Raw genomic sequence first — 6,000 nt, forward strand, 5'->3', positions numbered from 1 at the left:
GGGTCTTTGTTGCTGTGCGCGGGCTTTCTCTAGCTGCGGCGAGTGGGAGCTACTCTTCGTTGCGGCGCGCGAGCTTCTCATTGAGGTGGCTTCTCTTGTTGCGGAGCCCGGGCTCTAGGCGCGTGGGCTTCAGTAGTTGTGGCTCGCGGGCTCTAGACCGCAGGCTCAGTAGTTGTGGCGAACGGTCTTAGTTGCTCTGTGGCATGTGGGATCTTCCTGGACCAGGGCTCGAACCCGTGTCCCCTGCATTGGCAGGCGAATTCTTAACCACTGTGCCACCAGGGAAGCATTGGACTTGTTTCTTAAGTCAGCAGAACCTAGCCTATCCTTCCTGACACAATACTGACCACATACCAGATGGCTGTGTTTAGTGAGTATAGTGAGAGACATAAGTAAATAATAGTGGCCCTTGCCAAAAGTTTCTATAATTTAATTACGGTATATAGATTTGGGATTAATGGGACACGGGGCTGGAAAACTGCACTGGGGGCCTGATTCAGAGGACCTTTGAAAGCTAAAACACTGTGATAGTATTCTGCAGTCCCAAAATGGATTTAAAGAAGCAGAAAGGTGAATTATACTCAATATTTTATAATAACCTATAGGGGAAAAGAATCTGAAAAAGAATATCTATATATATATCTATATATATATACACATATATATGACTGAATCACTTTGTTGTATACCTGAAACTAACACAACATTGTAAATCAACTATACTTCAATAAGAAAAGAAGAAACAAAAAGACTTACTCACAAAGAGCTGACATCTAGTTCCATAATTCTCTAATCAGGACTCTAGACTCCTGGTAGGTAAGTGGTGATACACCAGAAAGGGACAAAAAGTCTCAAGATAAAAGGCTTTTTGAAGTGTCCAGTTGTCTCATAATGTTATCTAGTACCCTGTTCTAATATTTTAAAAAATAAGGATGCATTATATAGAATGAAAAGTTGGCAAGAATTTTTAAGGTAAAAGATAAAACTTAACAGTAATTTCACCTTTGCGAAGACAGACTGGCTAGTACCTCAAGACCCCATGAGGCATGCAAGCCCTCTTCTTTGCCATATGGGCATTTCAGTGGAAATGCTGATGAAATTAACTGACTTTGATGTTAAGCCCTTGTCTCTAAATGTTACAAACAAAGAAATGGCCCCAAGTCACCTCAATTGCAATTCAATTTAGTTTGCTTTATTACATAAGTTTTTGCTCAAGCTAAAATATTGGTAGGGCTAAATCTATGCCCTTCTATTTCTGTTTCAGTATATGAGTTTTTAAGTTGTAGGAGAATATATTGATAAAAAATTATTGCCTCCTTAAGTATATTTTCTAGAAGCTCCTTTCCTAAGAAACATACCATGAGTGAGGTAAGCACCAAAGCAAAAGCATTCAGCTCTGTTACCACAGGGAGGTCGTGCTGGGGGTAGATCCCTACTCAGTCATATTGGTCTTTATTTGTAAGGCATTTTATGAAAATTATTGATCTAATCTTATACAATAAGTGAAATAAAAAATAGAAATCAAAACCAGAACAAGTTTGGGAAGTATTCATAAAAAGATTACAACTCATTTATTCAGTAAATATAGATTTCAGGACAGTTATTGTTCTGGGTGCTGGAGAAGAACAGTGAACAAAACAGACCAAGTCCCGGTATATTCTAGTGAGAGGAGATAGTCAAAAGGAAGTAAATACAAATATCAAGTGATGATGAGAATGAGGAGTAAGGGGAGAGAGAATATCTAGAGTGGAAGTTAGTTCTTTCAGATATGGATCGATAGAAACAGAGGCAGAAATATTAAACTGACATTGATAAGATAGTGTGTCATATTGGCTATGGGATGACTTATAGAACAGAAGGACAGCAAATCAGGGACCAAGTAAAAAGTGCTATGCCCATGCAATTCATAATCAGCAATAGAAGACTGACTTCGTGGGACAGAAATATATTTGAGCATTCCATAGGGTCCACCCTGAGAAATCAAACTGCCTTCAGATTAGCAGGTATGTTTCCCTGGGTTTATTTTAAATGGCTGGAAAATTTCCTCTCTTTGTGAGAAGATTCCGCATATGACATCTACTTCTGGCCAAGGACAAAAAATAACCCATCCAGCTTATGAAGCACTGGAGAAAAGTAAGATATAAAGAAGAGCAAAAAACAGAAGGAATGTCTGAAAGAGAGACAGACAAGGAGTACAATGCAGAAAGAGAGTTACACTGAGGATAAAGGAGGTAGGTGCATGGCAGTAGAGAAAAGAATTTGAACACTCTGCTTTAAAAACAAGTCATGGGCTTCCCTGGTGGCGCAGTGGTTGAGAGTCCGCCTGCCGATGCAGGGGGATGCGGGTTCGTGCCCTGGTCCGGGAGGATCCCACATGCCTCGGAGCGGCTGGGCCCATGAGCCATGGCCACTGAACATGCGCATCCGGAGTCCGTGCTCCGCAAGGGGAGAGGCCACAACAGTGAGAGGCCCGCGTACCGCAAGTCATAATGCTGTAATACCACCTCATTTTACCCAATGGCAGATTTCATTAATATAAAATCTCCAAAATTCCATTTTTGATGGAAAAAAAACAGACAATGTGGAGAGTGCAAAGAAAATGTTTCCACACTCAGAAAACAGAATGTTTCTGTATTTTTATCTTCATCCTTTATTATTATTTATGATGGTGATAAACAATAATAATGGCTAATTTTGAGTGTTTATGAGGTGCCAACCACAAAGTGCTTTTTGTGAATTAACTCATTTACTCTTCACAACAGCCCCGTGAAATGGTAAGATTAAAATGCCCATTTTATAGTTAAATTAAGATTTAAAATCTTACATTAAAATTTTCAAATATTTCAATAATAATAATAAGATGTCCATTTTAATTATGAGGAAACTGCTACTGAGAGGTAAAATGACTTGATTAAGGTTGGAAATGGCCGAGCCAGGATTTGAACCCAGGGAGTCTGGCTCCAGTGCCCATGCTCTCTCCTGCTACACGTTCTCAGCTTCTGTGGATACACCCAGAACTCTCTGGGGTTGTGTGCAGACTCATATTGCAGCAGATTGAAACTCATTCTTGATTTGTTGCCTCTCTCTTGTTTGTTTGAGATTTGTAAAACATACACATACTTCTCTGAGATCTTAGAGTAGATTTAAAACTATTATAAAGATACCTACAACCTGATGTCATGGATTAGTGATAAATAACTCCAATTGCATGGAGGTTACTTATTTTTCACATAGCTACTGGATCAGGTTATAAGAACTCTAGACTCAGGGGTCTGAGGTTCATCGTACGTGTGGGAGAAATGAATGCTCTTTACCTCTTTCTTGGCTGGCTCTGTTTTGGAGCCATTATTGTTGGCTGACACTTTCCCCATAATATTTGACCATGACTTCACATTTTGAGAAAAACTACTTCCTTACATCTCTCAGAATGCTTTTCAAAAATCTCCACCTATTATTTCTTTCCTAAATCATATGATTGCCAAATGATGGGGGTAAGCACAAGGTCTGAGGCATTTCTGTAGTGGGGAAATTCACCTAAAAAGATGACACTAAGATAGACACTCAGATATCGGTACCTCTAATTAATCCCTAAGTTGTATCTCTGCTTCCTCTTTCTCTGAAATATCTCTTTGATTGCCCCTTCATTACTATGGCAGTGTCATTCCTAGGGTGTGTTTGCCCCTGCACAAATATTTTTTATAGGACCCCTGTCTATGTGAACAATTGAAGCCACCCTAAATCAGCACGTCAGTGCCATTCTGGCAGCCCAACTCACACAATCCTTTAAAAAAAAATACTGTGTTGTCCAATGGGCATGATTAGCTTGCCAGGTCACCCTCCCAGAATTAGGACCTGGCCACAGAACCCCAGGATGACTGCACAGGCATGAGTTATGCAGTAACTTGGGACAGCTGGTCAACCCACTCATTGGACAGCAGATGGGAGAGCATCCCAAAAGGGAGACACTGGGACTGAATTCACGTGGGGCCCGGTTCTAGCTTGGAGCGCCCCATCCAGATAGATGCCAATGCAATCTCAGCTGGTCCTAAGTACCAGAAAGGCTCTAAAAAATTGAGGCTGTCCCTCAAAGAGAGAGACCTTTTGGATGCCTCGGGCCCTTGTTAGGAGCCCTGCTTGACCAAGTCTGAGTCACACCAACACCTTATTCTGTACCCTTTTCACATAACATATTACAGCTTTCTCCTGCTTAGCCTCCAGACCTCCACTTTCTTTCCTTTTGTGTCCATTGCTCTCATAGTACAAACATACTATAATATTTTACTCCTGTTCCTTCTTACTGATTTTATTAAATATGAATTTCTCCACTGCAGTCCTCATGAAGTGAGGAATTCATTCCCTCTCATCTCCTCAGGAACGTCACTCCAGAAATTCTCTTCTCCCTCCTATATCATTCATTTCTCTGTCTCTCTCTCGAAGTATTTCCATCAGCATACAAATATGCCATCTTTAAAATCCTTTCTTTGTTCTCACTTGCCCCACCAGAGACCATTCCATTTCTTTGCTATCCTGAAGCTTGTCTATATTTATGTATCCCCTGCTCCTCTCTTCCAGTGCTGACCTGGGCTTTAGTTCAGGCTCTGCTCTGCACTGAGGCATTTGGTAGAGAAGGCGTGGGTAGAAGCTGAAATCCAGTCCATTCTTTGCCTGCCAAGCAGAAAGCCTGGCACAGAACTTTGTCATCCTTGAGGAAGGAACAACATTTGAAACTGATCTACCCAGGGCACCACCATTTCCAGCTGGCCAGCCTGAGGCAGGCTTCTTTTCCTAATTTGCACAAAGGTCCTGTATATGCTTATGATAGCCCCGTTCTCCTGTGCTTTGTTAATGCACTTCACTCAGCCTTTTCCCCCTATCATTCCCCTGAAATTCCTCTGGTCCAAAGTCACCAGTGACCTCCACATAGCTATATCCATTGGTTAGGGTATTCATTCCCTACTGCTGCTGCAACAAATCACCACAAATATAATGGCTTAAAAACAACACAATTCATTCTCACACGGTTCTGGAGGTCTGAAGTTCAAAATGGGTCATCGGGACTGATTTTCTTCTGGAGACTCTAGAGGATAATTCATCTCTTGCCACATCACTCCAACCTCTGCCTCCATTGTCACATGCCCTTCTCTTCCTCTGACCCTCTTGCCTCCTCTTCTAAGGACACCTGTGATTACATTGAGCCCACCTGGACAACCCAGAATAACCTTCTCATTTCAAGGTCCTTAACAAAATCACTTTGACGAAGTCTTTTTTGCCATGTAAGGTAACATGTTCAAGGTTCTGGGATGAGGATATGAACATCTTTGGCGGGGCATGGGTGGTGGTGTTTATTACTCAGTCTACCACAGTTAGTTCTCAGTTGCCTTTTTTTTTAACATCTTTATTGGAGTATAATTGCTTTACAATGTTGTGTTTGTTTCTGCTGTATAACAAAGTGAATCAGCTGTGTGTAGACATGTATCTCCCTGACCTACCAGCAGTATTTGATGCACTTGATCTCTCCTGCCTTGATAAATTTTTGTTTCCTGATTTTGGGGACACTGCAATCTCTTGGGTGTCTCCCTCTCTTGTGGCTGCTGCTTCTGAGTAGTCTCCCTTGCTGGTCTCCCTTATTCTCTCTGACCTGGTCTTTGGTCTTCTCTTCTTTGTCTAGACTCCCTTCATTCAGTCCCATGTCTTTAAATGTCATCTATAGGCTGTCATTCTTAAATCTCAGCACCTCCATTTAGGTCCCTAACAGGCATTTACAACTTAACATGGCCAAACATGAATTCCTGATGTTTCTCCCTCCTTAAGTTTGGTCCACCTTCGATCTTCCCCATCTCGGTTGTTGGCAACTGCATCCTTTGATTGTTCTAGCCAAACTTTTTGGATTCATCCCCAACTCCTCTCTATCTCCTAATATCCCATCCACCATCCATCAGCAAATCCCAGTGACTCTATTTTCAACATATACCTAGAATCGGCACTTCTCACCATCTCCAC

The sequence above is a fragment of the Stenella coeruleoalba genome, assembly GCF_951394435.1.
Source record: "Stenella coeruleoalba genome assembly, chromosome: 11".
NCBI classification, from domain to species: Eukaryota; Metazoa; Chordata; class Mammalia; order Artiodactyla; family Delphinidae; genus Stenella; species Stenella coeruleoalba.